The following is a 5,945-nucleotide window of genomic DNA, read 5'->3' as shown; positions in this document are numbered from 1 at the left end:
TGCTGCAGTTAAATATTTTACCCTTTGTTCTCCCTGTGTGATCTACAATAATAATCTGCTTCGTGTTAATATTTACTGCTGTGTTGCTGACAATTACCTGAAAGAGAAGTTGGGGTGCTTCACTGGGCTGGAAAAAGTTTAGCTAAATCAGAAAGCAGGTCTAATTAAGCAAGTTTATTCTATATCTATAAAAGGCTAATTTGACTCGCACATGCATGATACATATAAAGCTCTCGCTGGCACCAATCCCACAGGTGTGTTTTGATCTGTCATTGTCGATCGTGAATTTGGTTGACACTTCTATTATAGAGAAAGGGCGAATAGAGATATTAAAATATTTCTTCTAATTAATTTCCTTTCAATGTGCACAAATCCGTGCACCAGGCCACTAGTTTGCTATAAATGCAAAGTAACTGTGAATGACTATCCAAATGAGGACGAAAACTCTCCCTAAGTCCAATCCACACACCTGAACTTAATGGGACTTCAACACCCCCAGAAGATTCATCGGCACTGGGGCTCCCGAGAACACTGAGGCCACTTTGTGGGAGTAATGCTGCGCCACACTCTTCTCTTCTGTGATTACACCTCATTTTATAACAATGTTCAGACATTTGGTTTGAGCAAGTATAGTAATTACATTTCTCACTTTGAACTAATTTAAGCAGCTATAACAGAGCTCCTCCACCCCTCTCCTCCTACCCAGAGCCTCCTGTTTGAGAAGACCCAGGGCCTCTGCAGTGCCCGTCCCCTCTTTCCTTCAGGCACTCTTCAAAATTGCAAAGGAATTCTCCAAGCTGACCCTCCTGCAATGACAGCATCCCCCTTTCTTTCTGGACCTCATGTGGATGATCCCTGGGGGGAGAGCAAACATCCAGGCCAATCAGACTCTCCTGCTCCCAACGGTGTGACCTGGATTTAAATCCCAGGCCTCAGTGTCCTCATCTGTAAAATGGTGCTTCTTTCTGGCCTAGATGTTGTGGATGGACACACCGTGAAGCCCATATTGCTGCCCTGAGGTCAGAAGATCACCCCAAGGTAGCAGTTCTCCAGAGGCCGGGCAAATATCAGAGCCACAAACACACCCCGGAGGAAATGAGAAACCAGGATTTCTCCATCCTCTCCACCTACAAACTTTCCAATCCTCCAATCCCTTCTCAAAATTCACTCTTCACAACAGTCAAGAATAACAAATTGAAATGTTAAAAACAAAACAATGCCAGGTTCACCCCTTCCTCCCTACCCCAAATCAAAGGGCCCAGTTTTGCTAGGTGGGATCCCGTATTTCATCAGCTTGTGTCTGTGCACAAGTCTGTCTCCAAGATTGCAAGGAGGCCCAGCCGGCGTGGCTCAGTGGTTGAGCATCGACCCACGAACCAGGAGGTCATGGTTCCATTCCTGGTCAGGGCACATGCCCGTTTAAGGCTCAATCCCCTGTAGGGGGCATGCAGGAGGCAGCCAATTGATTCTCTCATCAATGATGTTTCTAGCTCTCTCCCTCTCCCTCCCTCTCTCTCTGAACTCAATAAAAAAAATATTTGAAAGAATAAAAAAAGATTGCAAGGAACTTTTACAGAGACCGTGGCAAGGGGCCTAACTGGTTGTGGATATAGTTAGTCATTCTACTCTATGCACCACACCTGGGATGTCGACCTTTTTTTAATCTCTAGGAGGATTTCTTTAGGGAGGGGAGAATGGAATGTCAGGGGCAGGTAGCAACACACACTTCAGAAACGTGTTATTATTTCACTTTCCTTCTGCTTGCTGCAGGTGAGAGACAGGCCAGAAATAGTTAACATCAAGTTTCTCCTCTGCAGGGAGTGAGTCTGTTTCACCAGAATGGCCTGATAAAGGGAGCCGCCACTTCCTTAGAGATAAGATCTACCTTTCCTGAGAGCTCAGACCCACAGTGCAGCAGGGCCCTCCACCAAGCCACCTGGGCTTCTGGTCCAAGTCACTGGACACTACTTGGGGCAGTGGAAAGTTTAGTTCTCAAATGGGGCATTCAGCTCCTCTATTCATGGCTAAAAGCCCCACGACAGAAAGTCTATGACCTCATAGCTACTGTGAGCTAACAAAACACACACACACACAGAAACCCTCCCAAATCATGACGGCTACGCATCTCTGTATGAGTATGTGCTTGTTGGTGGTGGGTGATTAATACCTATGGCTGAATTCAAGGAAAACACGATATGCAGTGAAAACCCATCTAATGACCATCTTTGGGGCCACTGGGTTGTCCTTATCAAGTAAAGTTTCAAGAGAAGGAGCTCTAATCTGTTGCTAAGGGGCCCCAGGTGCAGAACTGCAGTAAATCAAAGAGGTGGGCGCGTGGCTGCAAGGTTTCTCTCTGCTCAGGGCAGGGGAGGGGAGGCCGCCGACTTAACGCAGTTTTATGCTGCGTCTTTGTGTGCAGTGACTGTCACACACACCCTCGTTCACGTGCTTTTGCAAAGCTAGATTTTGGTGTCTGGTTTGTCTGAATCAAAAGGCCAATTTGTACTTATTCTCTCTGGCTGGATCACGTCTGTCCTTTCACCTGTGAAGACACTGTATCCGCTCACACTTCACCTTGGGAACACAGGTAGCTAATTCCCCAGAGCTCCATTTTGAGGATGGTTCTCCCCTGGCTCTTGGGACTGTCTAAAATACTAACACGAGAGTGTGACCCTCTAGTAATAATTTTACTTTCCAGAATAAATAATAAAGTGTCAAAAGCTGGGCAAGGAAGCCAGAGAACTAAAGGAACAAGAAAAAAAGTTACCAAAAATGCTCATGACACAGCCAGTGTGCGGGGGTCCTAATCCAGCTACCCAGGCCACGCCCCTTTTCTTCCTCTTCTCTTCCTGAGTCCCCTCTGGCACCCAGTTCAGTCACAAATCCTTAGTAGGGTCTCACAGAATCTTGGTATTCAATGAACAGCGGGTATGTGGCCCTAGATCCTCCACGCCCGTTTCATTTGGCTAAGACAGGATTTATCAGTCTGTTTCCAGCTCCAAAGATAGTTCCTCACCAAACCTTGCTTGCTGGTTCCATTTCAAACTGCTTATCAGGGGGGCACAATCCTTCCCTTCAGTCTAGACCAGGGGTGGGCAAACTTTTTGACTCGAGGGCCACAATGGGTTCTTAAACTGGACCCGAGGGCCGGAACAAAAGCATGGATGGAGTGTTTGTGTGAACTAATATAAATTCAAAGTAAACATCATTACATAAAAGGGTACAGGTCTTTTTTTTTTTAGTTTTATTCATTTCAAACGGGCCGGATTCGGCCCGCAGGCCGTAGTTTGCCCACGGCTGGTCTAGACCTCAGGCCCTCTCAATAGGCTTTAAGTTGAAACTGCTTTCCAGGTGCCAGTAACATCCACCCGGCAAGGATTAAGCACCTCAATATGCCAGTCACCGCAGCAGGCATTTTCAGGTGTCGTCTAATTGAATCCTCACAAGCCTCAGATTATTAGTTCCATCTGACAGATGAGAAAACCAAAGTTTGGGAAGAGAAATATGCAATATAAGGGGCAGAGTCCCCCACATCTGAGGCTCGGGCTGTTTTGATAATGCCACATGATTCCTATAGGAATTCCCTGCACACCTTCTTCTCTGAATCGGTCAGAGCCCCAAGCAAATTGCTCTGACCAGAACCACAGTTCCCTTCCAATGCTTGTGTACGAGATCCCAGATTCCAGTCCCTGGAATTGTCAGGTTGTTTGAAATCCTTCTTCAAATAAATAAATATTGTCTAAACACTGGCTTCCACCATAAGTCCCACTCCTTAATCCATACGCTACACAATTAACAATGGCTTTATCTCAAAAACATCTAGGTGCCATTTACAGAGGACCCCTTCATGGACCCACGTTTACATACACACATCACCCGACTTAATACTCAGAGCAGCCCAGAAAGGTGGGTTTTACGGTACCTTTTTTACATTCGAGGACTCTGAGGCTTTGCAGGGTGCAGGTAATTTACCCCTGGCCACACGACCGATCAGCAGCCGAGTGACGTTCACACCCAGGTCTGTCTGAGCCGAGAGGTGCGCTGTTTACCACAATAGGCACTGGCCACTCGTGGCTACCGAACACGAACACGGGAAACACACCTGGTCTGAATGAGATGTCCTGAGTGTAGAATACACGCTACATTCCAAAGGTGTAGTGCAAACACAATGCAGAATATTTAATACTTTTTGATACTGAGTACATGTTGAAATGACAATTGGGAGATATACTTCAATAAAAACATGTTAAAATTAATTTCACCTGTTTCTATTTAAACAAACAACAACAAAACACTGCTACCCGAACATTTAAAAACACTTACGTGGCTCGCACTGTACAGCACTGGTCTAAAATCTATGGTCGTTACCAAGCAAGCCCTACTGCCTCCTTGCAATAACGCTAAACAAGAACGAAGCCACCATAACAGCCTCACTTCTACTAACAAGAACTTAGTTTCCCATGAAGACTTTAAGAATAATTAAAAAAAAAAAAACTTCATGTGCTGATGCCAAACAATCTGCAAGCAGCCTACACAGGCTGGTCCCCTCTCCCGGCCCCCCAGCCGGGATCTTTAGCACGTTCACAGCATTTGATAAACATTCTCAAGCAGAATCTCTCTCTCTTTTTCCTTTTTTTGTTAATCCTCACCCGAGGATATCTTTCCATTGATGTTTAGGGAGAGTGGAAGAGAGAAGGAAAGACAGAGAGAAACATGGATGTAAAATAACACAGCGATTAGTTGCCTCCTGCACGCGCCCCGACCAGGGCCCAGGCTGAGCCGGGAGGAGCCAGCAACCCAGGTAAGTGCCCTTGACAGGAATCGAACCTCGGACCCTTTGTGCCGCAGGCCTACACTCTATCCACTGAGGCAAACTGCCTAGGCGGAGTCTCTTTATTTTAATCCCTAACTGTACCATCCACCCCAGTTCTTAACCTCAACAGATAAAAAGTCGTTCCCGAATCAGAAGAGCGCCTCGCTTTTTCCTCCTAAATGAGGCGCTTCCAGGTAAGAAGCTGGGTTGAAAGCTGTCACGCACAGGGTCTACAGTGAAACCCAGGAGCCATACCTTTCCTTTGCGGAGCGGTTCTCAGCGCAGGGCTTCCGGCTGGCGTCTGGCTGGGGTTCCGAAGGTGCAGGCGGACCTGGGGCTATTTGCCCCGGACAACCAACCCGTGGAGGCTCTTGACCAATAGCAACTGCTAATCTAAGGGTTAGTCCTCTCGCAGGGTTTTCGATTTTGCGCTAATAATCCTCATCAGCTGCAGCAGATAACCTTTTCTACATCGACTGCTTTCTGCGTACTAGGCGCTGTGCTTGAGCGCGTGACCCACGTTTCCCTCATTTAATCCTCCAGCAGTTCTTTGAGGAATGACTCTCTGCAAATGAGGAAATCACAGCTCTGGACCCAGGCAAGGCTCATGCAACAGCAGGCTCTGAAAGCAACAGAGGGAGCCCGAGTCCCCCTGCCCTTTCTCTAGCATTCCCATGATATCCCTGATGCTGGGGGGGGGGGGGGGGGGGGGGGGGGAAAGTCAGTTGCAAAAGTGTTAACATGGCATCATTTAATAGTTCCTTAAATTACATGCTTTTAAACAGCACTCTTACAGGATGACATGACAAATGGCACTTTTACCTGTGTGCTGTAACGGGCCACACATGCACAGGTTATGGGAAGTAACTAGCTTGAAGGGACTTGTAAAACTAAGCTATGACTGGGGACAAAAGTTACAGCTGGAATGTGGGCATGAGCAGCTCATTTCCAGGCCTTAATTAGCTTCTATCTTGGTGTTAATTGACTTTGAGTTAAGTGCCTTTCATACAAACAGAGGAAAGCTGACCTTTGCAGGGCTGGTGACTTGTTGGGTAAACATGTCTTTATGGACTTCATAAAATGCAGATTGTGTAAACACATACTCAGGAACCATTAAAAGCACTGGGTGGCT

The sequence above is a fragment of the Myotis lucifugus genome, unplaced genomic scaffold (genome assembly GCF_000147115.1).
Source record: "Myotis lucifugus unplaced genomic scaffold, Myoluc2.0 scaffold_6, whole genome shotgun sequence".
Lineage (NCBI taxonomy): Eukaryota > Metazoa > Chordata > Mammalia > Chiroptera > Vespertilionidae > Myotis > Myotis lucifugus.
The sequence above is the reverse complement of the archived record's forward strand: the minus strand, read 5'-3'. Positions refer to the sequence as shown.